Source organism: Micropterus salmoides, unplaced genomic scaffold, assembly GCF_014851395.1.
Source record: "Micropterus salmoides isolate LMB-PRFRI ecotype aquatic unplaced genomic scaffold, ASM1485139v1 Ms_hic_scaffold_19, whole genome shotgun sequence".
Taxonomy (NCBI): Eukaryota; Metazoa; Chordata; class Actinopteri; order Centrarchiformes; family Centrarchidae; genus Micropterus; species Micropterus salmoides.
This window is the reverse complement of record NW_024041039.1, coordinates 15,693,153-15,708,887: the sequence shown is the minus strand read 5'-3', so window position 1 is coordinate 15,708,887 and position 15,735 is coordinate 15,693,153. Positions and strand designations below refer to the sequence as shown.

At 38.9% G+C, this 15,735-nt stretch overlaps 1 protein-coding gene across 1 annotated transcript in view; it reads left to right on the top strand.

Annotated features, from left to right (window-relative positions):
• Window positions 1-15,735, top strand: part of LOC119909862 (brain-enriched guanylate kinase-associated protein) — a 36,059-nt gene that overhangs the window by 4,802 nt on the left and 15,522 nt on the right.

The window sequence follows — 15,735 nt, the reverse complement described above, 5'->3', positions numbered from 1 at the left end:
TGAGGGAAGTAAAAGTTAAAAGATAGATCTGTTTTTATTAACCATTACATGAAACAATTTGCTCCCATTCAGGGGTGTGTTTCCCAAAAGCATTGTTGTTAACTATGGTAGCAACTTCCTTGGTTGGAACTATGTAGTTGCGCCGCAACTGTTTCCCGAAACCCTAGTTCGAACTACAGAGGTAACTAAATTGGTAACTTACATGGTACGAACCATCGTTAAGCGACGCAGGTGTTCCGAGAAACCATAGTTCCGACGAACATTCGCACCAACTGTCGTTAAGTTGCATAGTTTGAACTACAGCTCCTGACCTTTGGTTAGAAGCTTAGTTCACAGTGACTACGTCACAGATACCAGAAAAGTTCATGTGTTTTAAGCAGGGAATATTAGATAATCCTGCTGTACAAAACATATTTATGGTGAAGGTTTTTTTAAAATGTAGTTATAAAAGTACTTTTAAATGTATTTGTCGGGTCATGGGTAGGGTTGCATTGATTCAGTACCAAGTATCTTAGTGTAGACCATCTACAAACAGCAGGTGTTTTTCTCACAGATTACCCATCTATTCACAATAACTTGATTTAATATTAGTCACCAGTACAAAGATTAAAGGACAAAATGGAGAATGTAAAGACATAACTTTTAATATTACCTTCATGTATACATTTCTAGGCCTCTGAGGACCATGGGTGTTCTCTAGTCTTCATTACAAACATAAATATAAAAAGGGACAGCATAAAATTCATGAAAGTACTGTAATGAATAAATCCCTGAGAGCTTTTGTTGCTATTATAACAAAGATAAATAGAGAACTCACATGATTTGAACCCATATCTGTCTCAATAGAGCACATTCACAAGCTCAGCCACTTACTGCACTGAGCTATTCTTAAGACCTTAATAGCATTTGTGGGCCAAGGGAATCATAATAGTGTTAAATTGTTAAACTGAAGATACTTGCAGATTAAACCTATTTCACTAAATGTCTTGTAATCGTTAATAGTTCTTAATTTTTTCTTCTAAGTTATAGCCTATATTTAGGCTAAATAAAACGATTACGTTATATATATTATTTATATTGTTGATTTCATTAACACCTCGCGACCCTGTGTGCAGGATAAGCGGTTAGTCCAAGTCACGGTGGTACCAACATAGTTCAATGCTACCTTCTGTGGTTGTTCGGGAAACACAGTCTAGTACTGAATGGAAAAATTTTTGTAAACCAGAGCATCACTTCGACTCATCCCAGTACTGAAAGAATTAAAAACAAAGTCTTTTATTTCAAGAAAGATGTAAGGTTGATTACACAACTATAAATAGGGTGTAAATGAGTATTCTCCTTAAGTGTCTTTCTCTGTAGCACTATACCTATACGGTAGGAGTGGTGGACATCTTAGAGGGACATATTGTACTTTTTAGTTCACTACATTTATTTGACATTTAAAGTTACTTTGGAGATTAAGATTTTGATCTGTAACATGTGATATGCTTATAAATTGTGATACATTGTGGTATAATAAACCATCCAACAGTACATTTAGGGGTAAAATTACCAGCTACAACATAAAATGGCTACTTAATAATAATAATAATAATAATAATAATAATAATAATTATAATAATAATACATTTTATTTATGGGCGCCTTTCATAGCACTCAAGGACACCATTACAGATTAAAACAGTTAAAATACATTAACACATTAATGTATCAGTAATTATAATGCAATTGTAAAATATATAATAATATAACAGTCTGAAATAGGCCATAATGAGTGTGATTGCTTTTGATACTTTGTGGACATTTTGCTGATTGGCTTCTGTACTTGTACTAATTTACTCACAATGGAGAATTCTTCTATGTGGTAATGCTACTTTACTTTTAAGTAAATGACGTTGAGTACTTCTTCCACCACTCAGTAGGGGTCAGAGTCCTTCCAGCTTCTCCCACCTTCAGACCACCGCTTGCTTGTACAGGCTTCGCGGCTGTGTGACTACATTATTCTCTGAGCTTTCACATTTCATGACCACTGTGGTTGTTTTGTATTGATGTTAGTAAGAAGTGCAGAATCCTAATGGTGTCTGTACCACAGACCTCTCTCTCATAAAAGATGTATGATGGTGATGGGTATTTGTGAACTCAAATACACACACACACACACACACACACACACACACACACACACACACACACACACACACACACAGGTTGTGACCCAAAGCTTGGCCTGGAATCATTTATTCCAGACCATGAAGTCCTGTAGTTACTAAGAAACCATTACTTACTGTTTGCTTTTCCCTGTTAGATTACACCATGTGTTGAACGAAGACAGCCAAGAAAAAGTTGTTGTCTTGGCAGTAACAGTGTCCTCAGCTCTGCACTTTGTACTGTGAACAATTTATGATTTTTTTTTCAGTCAAATAGATATGTTGGAATTGAGTTTAAAAACAACAGAAGGTCACATTTGAAAAATAGATAGAAAAGAAAACTCTTTTGCACTTACAGTATGTACAAAAGATTGTTGCTAGTGTCAGATCTATCTTTACCCACCTTTTCTAACGTTATCCTTGGTAATCTCTTTGCTAAACATACTATACGGTTGTTATGTCCATTTTTAGAATGTCAACCTTGTTTCGGAGAATTATGTTTTTCTCCATCATTTAGCTGCTATTGCTCGGAGAAGAAGCCAGTCAGAAATGTTAATTAGAGCTGTAGCAATTTTCAGAAAACTTCACAGTAGCATTTTGGAACAAAACACTGCACGATAGTTGCTGAAGTTATAAAAAACTTTACCCAGAACACATTTAAACGGATGATCGTTTAAGGTTTCTATAAAGTGTAGTCTTTAGCTTCAGCACATCAGTGGCTCCCTTAGCAGATTGTAAGATTAGCTTTGGCACTATGCTCCATGTGAGTCGTAGTTTTCTTCTGTCCGTTTTCGAATGTGCATAAGCTTGTACCTACAGATGCCCTGATTACTTGATTAGTTGTCAACTATTAAATTAATAACCAATTATTTAAATAATTGATTAATCGTTTTGAGAAACTTTGGGTTGTGGACAAAACAAGTCATTTGAAGATGTCACCTTGGGCTTTGGGAAACAGTAATCAACATTTTTCATAATTTTCTGACATTTTATGGACCAAACAACTAATCGGTTAATCCAGAAAATGATGGACAGATTAATCAACGAAAACGATTGTTAGTTGCAGCTCTGCTTGTACTCTTGACTTTTTATCAAAGAAACTGCAATTTTGCAAACTGAAGGAAATGTTTTTGAAGAACAAAAATGTATCTGCCGAGTCACAAAATATTCAAACTGCACCCATTTGCAAAAGGTTTGCAACAAAAGCATGATTACAGGTTTTTATGGTTATTTTTAGGCACTTGCAGCGTTTTGTTAAGAGAAATATCCTGGTCATGACACAAAATGTTTAATTAATTAACATTTAAACGAAACCTCGATCTGTCCCTAATCTCAGACAAAGGGGTTGTGTTTCTGGTTCCAGTGTGGAATTGATGCGATATAGGGTTGCGTTTACAAACACTAATTTTTCTTACGGATGATTCAACGAGGAGGGCTTCTGTTAAGTGCTCCAATTGCCAGTCATGTGAAACTGCATATGCAACAAATTACTTTTACTTCCTAACTCCTGAACACCTAAAAACATGTCGCCCACTTTGAAACTCTTTTACACTGTAGATGGAGAGAGATAGAGACAAAAGCATCTGCCAAATGAGTGTAATAATGTAATCTGCACCCACACACTCAAACATAGACCAGTGATTGTATTAAGTAAGTGTTTGGAACCATGCTGAGAAGCCATGGCCTCTTTTCAAAGGGAATATAACTGGAAAAGTGCCAGACTAGAGTTTAAAGCCAAAAGGCAGGAAGAGAAACGAAACATTGATAAATAGATAAGCTTCAGATCTTCAAATACAGTGATCATATTAATTGACATAATGATAAACTATAGTTTAATACAACCAGATAATGTAAGAGTGATGCTGACATTTACTCTTTCTGCTTTCTCGCTCTGTCTCATGTCTAAGAAATGAGAAATCTGCTATAATCGATTTGAACACACCTGTTTAACAGCAAACCACTCTCATCTCTCTCTCAAAGCAATTACGTGATCAAAGACAGGGAGCACAATCAATGTCCAAGGTAAATGGTCTTACCTGCCATGCAACCCCGTTAGAAAACTATTAACAGCTAAACGCTGTTCTGGTCACCTCAGCAGCAGCTGTCCAATCACATCAGGTTGGGAAGTTCCTTGAGAGTTTTTCCCCCTCGCAGCCTCTGCTTTAGGATTCGTCAGCCAGAAGACGAGCCAGCTCTACTGCGAGGTCCATCCTTATTACTTATAGTATCTTGATTGAAGTGGATCGTAAGTTCATCAGAGGTTTGATCCATAGGGCTTTGCCCAGCACACACTCTAATGGAAGAAGACTGTGTAAAGTTATTTGTGAACCAGCAGCAAGTTGCTAGAGTATTGACTCATGGCGAGCTAAATAGTGAAATAAAAAGGCGTTTTTGTTGTCAGCTGATTTTAATGGCCTATTCTACTTTTCCTAACATTTTAGGATAACACTTATTCACTTTCATGCTAAGAGTTACATGAGATCGCTCTCATTATTATTTTAAGTATGGACTTGGAGCCGTTAAGCTTAGCTTAGGATAAAGACTGAAAGCAGGGGGAAACAGCTTGGGCAGTTATGTTGGGATGCTTTAACTATTCTTAATGAAAAACAGTTTATCTGTCTCTGCTGGTTGCTTTGCAATCTTAAGGTGACAAAAAAGACTCTGGAAAACTGCTCATAGTGGTTGTTCGCCAACAAATAGTTGCAGCAAATGGTAAGGTATACTTTATTGTCACATACACGTAGCGAAATTCACTCTCTGCATTTAACCCATTCCTCAAGGGAGCAGTGGGCAGCCGGTGTGCAGCGCCTGGGGACCAACTCCAGATCTTTGCCAGCAAAGCTGCTTAGCATTGGCCAGTGGCACTGACTGAAGAACCTGACATGTTTTGATGGTGGGGTAAACTGAGTACCCGGAGGAAACCCATGCAGACAAGGGGAGAACATGCAAACTCCACACAGAAAGGCCAGGACTACCGGGGTTTGAACCCGCAACCTTCTAATAGAGGAGCCATCTTGGTTATTGCGTGATTTCACAAAATTCCACTTTTGACAAGAGGCTTAATCAGGCAACATAATTGTTAGATAGTGATAAATAGTTGTGTGGGTACACTGTAGGTGTGTAGTGGCCATACAGTATATCCATAACCACAATCTTTCCCTAACCTTAATCACAGCGTTGTTACCATGCATGGGTATTGTAGGAATATATATATATATTTAAATGTTAGTTTTGGAAATGAAATAACACTACTTACTATGAAGTAAAACACCTTTATAAAAACTGTTGATAGCCTGTTCTGTATTCATTTTTCAGTCAACACCATTGTAGTACAGTGGAAGCAAACAATAAAAACAAAAAACAAAACTAAAACTACTGAATAGCAAGCTTTGTTTACAGACCGAATAGTCATGTAACATACTCCAGATTGAGTAATCTATCACATTAGATGATACTCATTATTAGACATAAAAGTAAAACATGAAATACTACCCATCAGGAGCAGTCAAAATGCATTTCACTTTTTTTGGGAAACTCCACAGGTTTAACTGGGCTTCCTAAACACTTTTAGGGCTGAGTAACTTTAAAAGACACTATAAACGGACGTTAAGAAACTCGCTAACAAACCAATTTAGCATAGTAATTTTTTGTAAAATTAGTAAAATATTATTTTTACTTGTATACAAATATTATTTTTACTTGTATCCACCTCTACAACATGCAGGAGCATGAAAATTGTAATAAATCACACAAAATACTGTACAAAATCATCTGTCTTGGAGTATTTGCAGGCTATTATTTATTATGCTCCTATGTAATCCTTTGTCATACCATGAATACACTGAAATACTAAAATGTCTTCCCATCTTGGATCATTCCTCTCATACAGTTCACACACATCAACATATTCTAGTCATGTCAAAATGATTTTGAAAAATGTTGGCTTTTCAAAGCTATTGTCTGTCTACCAGAGAGCCTTGGTGTAGCAAATCGGTCTTCATGGCAGGAGACAGTATGGGATTTTTTCCCCTTCTTTTTAGAGGCAGGCCTCATTGGGATTGCCATTTCTTTTGATGTCATGTCATGCAATGGCATTTCAAGGGGGAAATATGTTCCTTTGTAGAAGACAGTCCAGGCACGTAGGCAGTGACAAAGGCAGTTCCAGTCAAATCAGACACGTAATTAAAAGTTCTGAGAGGCCCGAGCTGGCAAGGTCAACTGAAAAAAACAGCGAAGAATAAAACCATTTCATAAAGAACAAGGCATCAGATTAACACCTGGAGGAACTGGCAGATGCACGTTGTGATGACATTGGTGTAATCATACTCACTCAATGTACATAAAGAAGAAACCGCTGTGGTTCTGATCTGTAGATGTCCTTGCAGATAAAGCTGTTTGTGTAGATGAAATAATACATTGTGTCTTCACCTAAAAATCAAATTGCTGAAATATAACTCTGGCAAAGTGGGTGCCTGTGAGACTGTTTAGTGAGAGTTCAAATTAATCTTTGAGCCTCTTCTGAGACGGAGCTGGTGCAAGCAGAAAAGACATATTTGCATACAATTGTTAGTCAGGTAGCCTTTTTATCTGTGGTACCCAAAATATATTATACAGATGGCATTAGAGTAGATGGAATTTTAAAGATAGCAGACTGAAAGCAGACTGTAACAGTAATTTACAGTTATTATCGTCTACTATAGTAAATAACAAATACTACTAATTGTATAATACACTATATAATAGGATATGGGTTATTTATGTATATAGTATCTAATTTTTTACAAAAACAAATTTTGTTACAAGATGTTGGACTGTGCTACTTCACTTGTAATAGAGCTGTCCACGGTGCTGAAAGTTGTTGTTTCTCCTCTTATTCCTCAGAAGAGTCTTTGGCAGGTCCGCAAACTAATAGCTGCCCTAGAACTGGCAGGAAATCAAGGGCTTACTCAATGACTGCCCTCCAACTAAGTGTGATATCCACTATCAGGAAGTGTCACCACTAAACACAATCCTGCCGTGAATTAATTATAAAACATTCAGGAAATATTGTTCACAGCTATATTTAATCAAAAAATCTGATGATACAGTGACAATAATGCTTATCGGCCATCTTGGAGATCCTCTGGTTGTGAAGCAGGAAACAGAAGCAACTAAAACATTAACAAGTAAGCATGAAAAAGCATTAGACAGACATATAAACATACCGTATTTCCCACCTACTTGTATCCTCAACTTTGGTTTAGCCTCTGCTGCAATTTCTTGCAAGTAATGTGCTGACTGACTCATATCCAGTGGTGGAAAGTAACACTTTTACTACTGAACTTAACGAGGATCCTCTGCTCACTTTTGTGTGCTCGTGTTATTAATCAGCCCATTTTACTATTAAAGTGAACCCATAGCTCTTCATCATCTCCAACTCCTCAACCTGTATGCTGACAAATCATTTCCTGTTCTGCCGGGAGTCCATGGCCAGTGCTCTTATTTTACCTTATTGATGAGGAGTCGTAAATTGTTCTCTTTGCACCGTCCATCAAAGTCCCAACGGATCGTCCTCATGACTTCACGAGACGTGTAGTGATGTTTTGGAAGAAACATGACAAGATGTTAAATAAAAATGTGAGGTGTAACATGAAAACCTGTAAATCTAGTAGGGTGACAGCTTCTCAGATGGTCTGAAATTAGCTTGTTTTCTCAGTTTCACACTACAAACACTTTACATCCCCTCTATTTAGCAGAAAATAGAAGTGTACAAACATTTTATTAATGGTTGAGAACATACTAATATGGTGTACGCAGACATATTGTATAGACATAAGACATATTTTGTATTATTACAACTGTGTTTTACTATGTTGTCTTTAGTTTATCCAGCCTCCACTTATAGGTGCCCACAGGAGGAATTATAGTTGTTTCCTTAATAAACACTTACTGCTTACAATTACAATACCATATGTGAAAAGTTTACATACTGCCTATAGAGAGCTGAAGTCACTCGCTTCCGCTTCAGGCTCATGGGACCTTATTTTGGGGAAAAATATGTATGGTAGTCAATGTCGAGAGACAACTTATCTTTTTATCCCGTTAGAATTGAGCCCTGAATTACACATATGATGTTGGTCAATTTAAATTATAAAACGGGTAGCTCAAATCAAGCAATCTGATTGGTTCATAGCAGTGATATAATGAGCGTATACAACGGGTATGACGTCGAATTCCTTTGCACAGATCTGTATCACTGCGCGACAAACAGGGTTCGAGTTATAATCTGAGCTTCGTGGGGTCTCGCATCATCCTCTCATGTAAGTATTTTGACGTTAGCTTCAGTCATTGAGAGAAAAAGTTACAAAGTCACATACGCAGCTTTTGGGTTTGTTGTCTTCGTAATTATGTATTTTCACAGTGTTACGTCAAACTGCGTCTTTCTTGACTTTCAAATTTATCTTTTACATTGACAAACATCATATGTGTAATTCAGGGCACAATTCAAACGGGATCAAAATATTTCTTGTTCCTTAGGTGGACTTAAAGCTGCAGTAGGTAACTTTTATAATATTTATATATAAAAATTTTGTCATATTTGCAAAAAAATTCACTATATCCTGACAGTAGTACATGAGATATACACTGCTCAAAAAAATAAAGGGAACACTTAAACAACACAATGTAACTCCAAGTCAGTCACACTCCTGTGAAATCAAACTGTCCACTTAGGAAGCAACACTGATTGACAATCAATTTCACATGCTGTTGTGCAAATGGAATAGACAACAGGTGGAAATTATAGGCAATTAGCAAGACACCCCCAATAAAGGAGTGGTTCTGCAGGTGGTGACCACAGACCACTTCTCAGTTCCTATGCTTCCTGGCTGATGTTTTGGTCACTTTTGAATGCTGGCGGTGCTTTCACTCTAGTGGTAGCATGAGACGGAGTCTACAACCCACACAAGTGGCTCAGGTAGTGCAGCTCATCCAGGATGGCACATCAATGCGAGCTGTGGCAAGAAGGTTTGCTGTGTCTGTCAGCGTAGTGTCCAGAGCATGGAGGCGCTACCAGGAGACAGGCCAGTACATCAGCAGACGTGGAGGAGGCCGTAGGAGGGCAGGACTGCTACCTCCGCCTTTGTGCAAGGAGGAGCAGGAGGAGCACTGCCAGAGCCCTGCAAAATGACCTCCAGCAGGCCACAAATGTGCATGTGTCTGCTCAAACGGTCAGAAACAGACATGAGGGTGGTATGAGGGCCCGACGTCCACAGTGTGCTTACAGCCCAACACCGTGCAGAGAGAACACCAAGATTGGAAAATTCGCCACTGGCGCCCTGTGCTCTTCACAAATTTTCACAGCAGGTTCACACTGAGCACATGTGACAGACGTGACGGAGTCTGGAGACGCCGTGGAGAACGTTCTGCTGCCTGCAACATCCTCCAGCATGACCGGTTTGGCGGTGGGTCAGTAATGGTGTGGGGTGGCATTTCTTTGGGGGGCCGCACAGCCCTCCATGTGCTCGCCAGAGGTAGCCTGACTGCCATTAGGTACCGAGATGAGATCCTCAGACCCCTTGTGAGACCATATGCTGGTGCGGTTGGCCCTGGGTTCCTCCTAATGCAAGACAATGCTAGACCTCATGTGGCTGGAGTGTGTCAGCAGTTCCTGCAAGAGGAAGGCATTGATGCTATGGACTGGCCTGCCCGTTCCCCAGACCTGAATCCAATTGAGCACATCTGGGACATCATGTCACTCAGTCAAGCTCAATATCTTCAGCGCAGGGCTTCAGAAGTTTTGCAAACACTCTCTGTCTGAGAAACAACCACTAGCAAAGAACTGCCTAACGTTATCCCTCCTTTGCCAACAACAGCGTATAGTGCAAAACACGAGTCAACATGTTCTGGCTCCACATGGAGCTTTGGGCTCATTATGTTCAATACCATGGTGCTCGTAGCGACCAGTGGCAAAGAGGCACGATGACAGTGGAGAACATATTTTGAGGGGGGACAGTGGTGTACTAACCTCTCATCCCCCTGTTAGACGTTGTCGCAGCTGCCTCTGAAGCCTCGGGCACTCTGCCCTGAGCCGCGAAGCATTGGAGGGGCGTCTTTGAGAGGACGAGTCGAGGCTCTTGCTGGGGAGTGACGCCTTAACGGGGTGACGTTTCAAAGGGAAACCTGCTCCTGCTTTTGGTTCTGGTGGGCGGGGATTAGCAGAGAGGTGCGAGAGAGAGAGACACGGAAGGTTTCCCATTGTATTTGCAATGTTACCGCTTCACGTTTATCTACATTATTAAAGAATATAAGAAGGTATCAAAAAACAGTTAACATGCTGTGGATTTTTAAACTCTATTCTAAAATTTCTAAAAATATTTTGGGTACCACAGACAAAAAGGCTACCATATTTTATAGCCTAAATAAATAATATCTCAACTGAAGGTTTGATCAATAGAATAATCAGTGAAACATTATTGGTTTACCATTGATATGCAGATGTATTAATCGCCTGCCATAATGTATCAGAATTATTTATGTTTTTCTTTATGAAACACAGAGGCTCAGTCTAATCTCTGGGGTCTCTGGTCAGTTCGTTCTTAGCCAAAGTCTCAATAAAAAACATTAAGATGATCAATATTGTTTGATGCAGGATCAATACACTTTGGCTGCTTAGTTTATCATGCATGGCAACATCAGACCAGTAACTGTTTGTGCAGCTGACATCTAAATCTAAAACAGGGAAAAATGGAATAAATGCTGGTGTGGTTAAATAGAATAGAGGACAATAGGAGAATATAAGCAGAATATGAACATTTTAGGTAATATGTTTGGTTCAAAAAAGGAATGTGTCAGTGGTTAGTGAACAGGGTAGTCATGGAAACCCGAGGCAGAGAAGTTATTGTTATTTGGATACTGGTGGTGAGTGAGGGATGTGTGAGTAGGGCTGAACAATTTATTGAAATATTGCGATATGACCAAGTGCAATATCCAAATGAGCTGCAATTTTTTTGTTAAAGGTAAACTGTGTCACAACATACCATTATAAAAGAAGCATTGTGGGGCTACAGAGATGCCCCGGCCGGCACTAATTATTTAATTCTGATTATTTCTGGTGTGGGCAGTGAATCAGCAGCCAGTTGGGCCTAATTTATTATCTAACTGTTACCATATATATCCCAAATATTGTATTCTTACATTAAAGTCATCCACTGGTTCCCATGTATTTAAGTAAACGTTATGAAAATACAAAGTTTGTTTGAGATATCATCGCGGTGACTACTGAGGTCAATAAGCTCACCATTACATTCATTAATTGGTCATGGTCAGTTATGTTAACTTGTAATAATGCAGTTGGTGGTCCAACTCGCGCGTTCTGATGGAACACATACACGTCTGTTTTAATCAGTCCAGCTGTCTACACAGGTCACAAAAATGCAACCAACAAGGGTATTTTGACGCTTGTTAAACTAGGCTATTTTCTTCAGTTTTACATGCTAACTACTAACAATTGTGTTTCAGGCTGTGAGCGCTGCCAAAATGTGGTAGACTTACACTCAATACTGTGCCTGAACGCATCCTGTATAGACACATATGGAGGATTGAAGCTGCTTGGCAGCAGATCAACACTAGCAGTTAGTTGATCATACTAACAAGTATTCTCTGTGTATCTAAAACCTGATTTGTCTTATTAAAATATGCCTTTTGTTTGTGTTTGCTGTTCAAATCATCGTGAGCCACACCTTTGCACTGAGTGGCATGTGTCTTCATTATGATTAACATGGTTTATTCAGAGTCAATCCCACATGCACTGTCCTGCTGCCGTAAATACTCTCTTGTGCACCAAATGTGTATTAATTCCTAGCTGAAATAGTTCCCTACAATTGCACTCTGTGCTCATGTTTGAGTAGTGTTTGCTAAAAACAACAGTGCCTACCTGTTTTAGGAAACTAGTTTTTGAGATTGACACTTTGTGACCAGTTTGTAACATTTACATCTTCAGTAGGAACCAGTGGGTTTAGGGCTCAGGGCCACAGACAGGTTAGGGAAATTGACAAGTATTTCTTTGACAGTAACACATTTTTGGCTCTGGTGTTTTAGCACATCAAGGAAGGGTATCCAAACAGTATGTGATCACACCTCCATCACCTGCAACAACAACAGCAACAACAACAACACTTTGACCCCCTAAAATAACAAATTAAGCAGATGTTGATGATGGATTGACAATGGACTGATGTTGTGTGAAGGGTGAAACAATAAAAATGCAAACTTATTCTAAGTGTAAGAAAATGTGAGGTATCTGTATATCCAAAGTCTGTGGTGTCTCCATTTGAAAATCCTCTTTTAATGAGCATAGAGAAAATCCCCACCACGCACGCACGCACACACACACACACGCACGCACACACACACACACACACACACACACACACACACACACACACACAAAAATAAGACTGCATTTAGCTCGAGTGGAGTTCTCTGCTCTCCTCTGTGAACCACAGTCTTCAGTAATTGCATCTCATGGGATTTAGGCTTCATTTGTTGTCCAGTGAGGAGGCAGAATCTTCAGCAGAATACGTAAAACAAATTCGGGGCGTCTTAGAAAAACGGACACATTTTAAACTTTTTACACACGGTGCACTCAATTCAACAAATCCCCCTGATCAATAATTGAAACAAGCTCGACAAGTTTTGTTTTGTTATTGTTTTATTCAATTGCAAATCTGCATTATATATTGCTAGCCAAGTCTGAATTTAAATGTGTGTTCAAATGTCATGGTCATCCTGTTGCTGAGTGAACTTGCATACGTTTATTGTCAAAAGACAAAATAAAAAGCTGGCAGTGAGTCTCTGAACTGATGAGAAACAATATCCCTACTCCTATACTGGGTCAATCTCCTTAAGACATAATAGTCAAAATTTGCATATTAATTTTCCTTGATGCTGCTGTCTTCTATGTGTGGCACCAAGTGATAAGAATGCCTTGGTGACAGCCTGTGTATCCAACACAGTGTGACACAGAGAGGAGATAGCAAAAATCAGTGTGCACAGCTGTGATTCTTCTGCTGGCCATAACGCTGCAATTAAAATGATGCGCCCCCCTTCTCTCCACAGTACAGTACAAGATCATGTTCATCATTTCAAGCCTATTAAGATTGCTCTCTGTTCATTTTTAATCTATAGGTAGACTCTGGTTCTCAATTATGCCTCTAATCATGTGCAAGTAGAGCATCAGTATGTTAGAAGATCCAAGAGATTACTGGGTATATGAAAGTAATCAAAGTCAGAAGCTATGGTTTGGGGGGGGGGGGATTACTTCTGGCTTCAAAGTGGCAGATTATTTCTGAAAATGTACAACACGGTTTTCACACTTTGCAGTGCTAAAAGTCGTGCCAGCTGGCAATACACAGACATCACTCCAAGTTTGAAAAACAGTCTTTACAAGAAAGAATTTAGAAATGAGAAGAATCCGATATTAAAGCTGGACCTGCCTGAATTTAGGATTAAAGTAATAAGCAGAAAGAGACAGTATTAAAGCTGAACTACTCAATATTTTTACATTAACAACGTCCTTAAAATTTATTTGGGTCTTATTTTGTAGTTGTGGCCCTCATTCCTATCAGTGATAATAACACTGTACTCAAAGTTACAGTTTTTCTCGATTGCTTAAACACATTTCTTGAAATTATGCCTCTTTTTCCTCTAAACTCTAAACACAAATCCACAACTTCTCACCCAATTCCCCACACATCCTCAAAACCATTCAATCTTGCTGAAAAACCAAACTTTGCCCTCAGACATATACACAAGCCCTCAAAAACACACACACAATACAACATAGTTTTACACACTGGTGAGAGAAATTCAAAACAATACTACAAAAACTGGTTATTAGTAATGCTGCTTGTGGTTCTCCTCCCAAAGTATCTCTACACATGATAGACACAGCAAAAGAAATAACAAATGTAAACATCTGCACATTTTTTATTCTTTAGTGAACTGTACAGTACAACACACCAAACAACAAATTATTTTGCCCCGTTGTCCCGTCTTTGGTCTGGGACAGCCCAGAGATTGATCTCCACCTCCTCTCCCTGCTACTTCTCAGTTTCCCTCCCCCTTCTCCCTACTCCTCTACCTGCTCCACCTCCTCCTACTCCACCTCCAACTCCTACTGTTCTCTTCCTTTACCTTTACTGCTCTTCCTCCTCTTCTTCCTCTTTCTCTTCCTCTCCGGTGTCTTCCTTCAGATTTCTCTGGATCCATTGTTCCAAAACTGAATAAACTGACTCTGGCTCTTTTATCTATCTACTGAAGCTTCTGATTGGTGTGTTATCAATTTTGACTGTTTGTGTTTCCACCTGGGTAGCTGTGTGCTAATTGAGTTCAACCTATGCCTACTTGAGTGAACAATATTGAATGTTAGTGTTTTCTCAATGGCCACATGGTGTAGGCAATGAGAAATGAAGGGATTTGTGTGTAGAGTTTAGAGAAATGGGTGTGCTTTTTGAAAAATGGAGTTATTATTTTGAAATTTTAGTTCATATTATATTTACATTTACATTTATTCACTTAGCTAAACTTTTATCCAAAGCGACTTACAATTGCTATTTATGTCAGAGTTCACACGCCTTTTATCCACTGCACCATCACCACCCCATATTATATAGTTATAGTGTTTAAGCAACTGAGAAAAACTGTAATTGCTGAAATCTAGGAAGGCTGCAACATCGCTAAAATGTTTTTTTTAAGCAGTAATAAATATTTTTGCATCAACAATGGATCAAATGACTGTGTAATGTGAAAATTGTTGCTTGTCTTGATCAGCCCACAGATAATTATAAGAACTTTGTAGTTCTGCTCAGCTGTATTGTTTTACAGTAAGCAGTTGTTTTCAGGGGGAAAAAAGCTGTAAAAAGCTTCTCTGACTAACCCAGTTTACTCTACCTGCTCAGCACCAGCGTACAGACACAGTTAATGTCTAAGTGCTGATATAGCATAGCTGATAGCATACTGGCACATTTAACAGCCAAAGAGCCATACATTTCCCTCAGACCAAAAACAGAGTTAGGAGAGTGAATATTGGACTTAGATTCGTCCAGTTGACATAAAACAAACTCAAAATGAATGATAATGTTTCTCTCTGCTGGACACATAAATAGACAACTAGTTGCTAGCACTTCAGCGTGATACCAACTTAATAACGTGATAATCAAGTTATGTATAAACTCTTAAGCTGATGATACACGGGGCAACTTTTTGAGCAATCTTGCTAGTGGCAAGTCCGACTATTTTTTGAACAACTGGCGGCAATGCGGTGCGGGGCGGATGGCGGAGTGGTGGGGAAAGGGGATTATGGTAGTAATCTTTACTCATTACCATTGACGGCAACATTGCTCAGCACCATTGCTCTAAAAGTTGCTGCGTGTATCATCAACTTTACTGCCCCCCAAGTGGCCAAAAAAATCGCCCAATGCAGGTTTAAGTAAGATCTTTAACACAGGACCTTCTTTACTTGTATTACAGTATTTTCTACTAATTTCTCAGGAAAAGGAGCTGTATTTTTTTGCACTATTGTATATGTATTACTCTACTTACATACAAA